We start from the raw sequence: 4,411 nt of genomic DNA on the forward strand, positions 1-4,411 counted from the left end.
TCAACCGTTCTGAAATAATGGCTACTTGCATAGCCTACACAACTTGCATGATGACAAACTTATAGTTTTCAAAGCTCTTTTCTAAATATTTTTTCTTGACAAATTTGTCTTTTTACTTTAAGTACTATATGCTATGATATAATTACTTGGATAAATAGACAGAAGTGTTGTACAATAGTCATTTTTAAATCTAAAGAAACATTGTTTCCAAATACAAAGTTTATTAATTAAGAACATATTTTAGACTTCTTTGCTAATTTATGATTATATATTGGTAGGGGATTTTGTGTACGCTGATATTGTGTTGTCTCTTTGGTTTTTGTCAGGTAATAATGGTTAATAAGGAATGTGTTCTTGAGCAGCAAACACACATCTTATTTTACTATTGACAGGAAACTCCATGGTTTTCAGGCATGGCAACAAAAACACAAATGTCAGTGGGATAGCCAAAGTCCATGTTGGATGAATTTAATACTAGTGATGGTTTTGATTCCTTGTTAGATAGAGAATGTCACGAGTCAAATTCAAATAAACAAAAGCAACTCAAGAATGAAGGTGAAGCTATTGCTTTCTGTCCAAGTCAATTTCTTTTATTTGTTGGTTGTTGTCATGTTTTGAGTGCGGACTTGTGAAATTCCAAATTGTATGTTGGTTTATGTAAAGGGAATATATATATATATATATCTATATATATATATATATATATATATATATATATATAATTTTTTTTTTATCATATGTCGTTCATGGTTTTCGAAGATCTGTGTTACATTTGCACAGAAGTTTAGATATCATTCAGATATTTAAACGCCAAACAACAACAACATTGAGATTTTTCTTTCACTCAAACTATAGCATATTGCATCTATCTTCATCAATGTTCTTCTTCCATATGCTATCCACTTATGACATTTCCTTTACAATATTTGGTGCATTTTCTAGTTATAGGTCATTTATAGATTATAAATGTCTTCAGAGTTTCACTTGTAATTGAGTATTCAACTAAACATATTGGTTCTCTTATACATAATTCTTCCCTCTACCCACTTTTCATAACTTCCATAACCATTAAGTTGGGACCTGCAACTTCGATGTTGCTTTGCTTGTTTAGTAAAATATTTCCAATATTTTAATTTATTGAAAGTTGTAGAATTTGCAATTTATGAAGTTTTAAGGTCTAATTTTTAAAAGTCTAATTTTTTAAAGGGTGCTAGCTCAATGGAAGAGCACCTGCTTTATAAGCAGGAGGTTGATGGTTCGATTCCATCGTGCCCTGACATCCATATGGAATGACGACAATCAATTTTTGGTGACGGAGACTCTTTTCACCATCACTAATGAGCTTTGGTGACATTTTTCGATCCTCACCAAAATATGAAATGGTGACGTTCACCGAACACCACCATATATACGAATCAATAGTGATGACCCTCAAAGGTCCTAACCATAAATCGTTGTTGATATGAAATGGTGACGGTCGTTGTCCATCATTATAGTCATTATTCATGATGAACCTTGAATGTCACCACAACACCTATACTTATGACAATGCGGATTTTGGTGACAGTCAACGAACGTCACCATATATATGCACCAATAGTGACGCCCATGAAATATCCATCACAATAAATCGTTGTTCATATGAAATGGTGACGGTAATTATCCATCATTATAATCAATATTTGTGATGGACCTTGAATGTCACCATAACACCTATACTTTTGGCTATGCCACCTTTGGTGACGTTCAAGTTTTGGCGATGGAGGCTATGGTCTGTCACCATTTCTCATATGAAATGGTGACAGCCGCTATCCATCATTATAAATCATTATTGGTGACGGACTTTGAATGTCACTACAACACCTATAATTTTGGCGATGCCACCTTTGGTGACATTTAGTTTTTGGTGACGGAGGCTATGGTCTGTCACCATTGCTCATATGAAATGGTGATGATCGTTGTCCATCATTATAAATCATTATTGGTGACAGACTTTGAATGTCACTACAAAACCTATACTTTTGGTGATGCCACCTTTGGTGATCGAGGCTATGGTCCGTCACCATTACTCATATGAAATGGTGACGATCGCTATCCATCATTATAAATCATTATTGGTGACAAACTTTGAATGTCACTACAACACCTATACTTTTGGCGACTCCACCTTTAGTGACGTTCAATTTTTAGTGACGAAGGCTCTTTTGACCTTCACCAATGAGCTTATGGTGACATTTTTTCCTATCACCAATGTCCTTTTTTCTTGTAGTGAATGTATATGTAATAGGGTTAGCTTAATAATAAAGGGGCCACATGTACAATGTATGAATAGGTATTTCTAGAGATCGTGTAGTTATTATTGAGGAGATGTTATTTGGATGTACAAATGTATTGGGGTATTTATAGGAGTTTATCTTATTGTTTATAAGTTATTGTGTAACTAATATCTTTTATCTCTCTTGGAATTTTACTTCACATTTACATTAGTGTACATGGTGTGTACTTCTAGCTTCTTATGATATTTTAAGTATTTTGATCATAACACAAACATAGTCAACCATGGTTAACCAAATTCAACTATTGTAAACCATAGATAAACATGGTCATCCATAATTAACCATAATTAAATGTGGTAAAACATAATCAAGAAAGTTTGACCATATTCAATTATAGTCAAACATGGGCAATAAAAACCATCATAAAACCATAGTCTTACATGATCAACCATGATTAATCATACTAGAATATCATAGATATTTCATTATTTTTTCATGGTAAATTTTATGTTCATTGTGATATAAATAGGCTACCTTTTTGTATTTAGTTTTCTTTCCTTTGATTCCATTGCATTGGGAATTTACAAGCATTTTCATGGAAACTTGTTAATAAGTTGTTAAATACAATTACAAAAATTAAAGGATATTGAAAAGATAAGGGAATAAATTTTATTAAGTTCATAAGATGGAAAATCCATTACTAGATTCATATTAAAATTAATCAACAAAGATAGATGAGGAAAACTATGCAATTTGGAAATTCAAGATGTAAACTTTGATGAAAATTGTGTATAATATTTGAGCAATTGTGTTTGGATATGAATCAATAGCATGATGTTTTCCTTGAAATAAAACATCATTATGCATATTAAGGAATTCATAAAATCCCATGTAGCTTGGGAGATACTTAAAGGTTTGTATTAAAGTACAAATACAAACGGAATGTTGTTTTAAAAAAATGAAAAAATACCGATAACCATAAAATGTGATAGCGAAAGCTATATCAAAGTGGCACACAACCCATTTCATTATGTGTTAACAGTGATGGACCCACCAACATTCAGGGGACCACCCCGGTATGAAGTCCCAACTAGACCTCACACCGTTTGGTGTGGGAGTCCCATTTGGTATGATGGCCTGGTTGCCATTATCTTTCCTCAAATCTTGCTTGTAAACACAGAAGAGGGGTTCTCTTTGTCTTCAAGAAGTGAGGTTTGCGTGCCTGGTGAGTGTAAGTGTACTTGTGTCAATGGTTCTTTCACTATGAGGGGAAAAGGTGAAGGTGAGTTCCAGGTTGAAAGGGATCAGTCCCAACTCGACTAGAAACACACAACACAAAGGACATAGATAGCTTCCGGTGGAGCAGTCCACTCGGATGCGGTAGTCACAACATACAATGTAAGATAATAGTACAATACTCATGGATCAGTTCGAACGAATTCAACGATTTTTACAATAAGGTTAATGTGAAAGGCCTGTCTAATTTTCGGCAGAGCAGTTGACACAGATGGAACAACATTAGCAGCATATACAACACATTTCCATTAATAGATTATGCATTACAACAAATGAATTAGTTCAGATGTAGAACACAGTTTAAGAAACATGCATTACAAGTGTTAAAGATCAGTCTTATAACAAATACAATACATGTGTGAAAACGTGCTAGCCTGTTAACAAGATTCTGAATTAAGTGAAAGTTCCAAGACACATTGTTACACCATACATCACTAACCCCATCAGTGGGGCATTGGAGCCACTACTTACTCCTCAAAGAAAATATTACAGACTCTCTTGGCTATGTAGGAGGAGCTGAGGTGGAAATTCATTTCATGTACAAATGAGGGGGGTATTTATAGTCAAGGGTCAAACTTACCCTTGTGGTTATTCGACTACCCTCATGACCATTCGATTTCCATGACTTTCCGACTTACATGGCTCTATGTTCAACAAGTGGGTCTCTTGGACTTCCATGTTACATCACATTTATTGAAAACAAACCCATAGTGGAGATGTGGGCAACATGACTCATGACTTAACATGACAATGTTGGTACATTCGTGTTGTTGCTGGAGTGCATGATGAGCTACAGTGTTGTTGAGTGATGGATGTCTTCATGGTCTATCATAGCTTCC

At 34.3% G+C, this 4,411-nt stretch overlaps 1 non-coding gene across 1 annotated transcript; it reads left to right on the top strand.

Annotated features, from left to right (window-relative positions):
• Positions 1–1,204: 1,204 nt before the first annotated feature.
• TRNAI-UAU (transfer RNA isoleucine (anticodon UAU)) lies at positions 1,205–1,276 on the top strand. The gene has a single exon. It is a non-coding gene; the product is annotated as a tRNA-Ile (tRNA).
• The last annotated feature ends 3,135 nt before the right edge of the window (positions 1,277–4,411 follow it).

Source organism: Pinus tabuliformis, chromosome 2_1 (genome assembly GCF_031772625.1).
Source record: "Pinus tabuliformis cultivar Carrire ecotype Pingquan chromosome 2_1, CPIR1, whole genome shotgun sequence".
Classification (NCBI taxonomy): Eukaryota; Viridiplantae; Streptophyta; class Pinopsida; order Pinales; family Pinaceae; genus Pinus; species Pinus tabuliformis.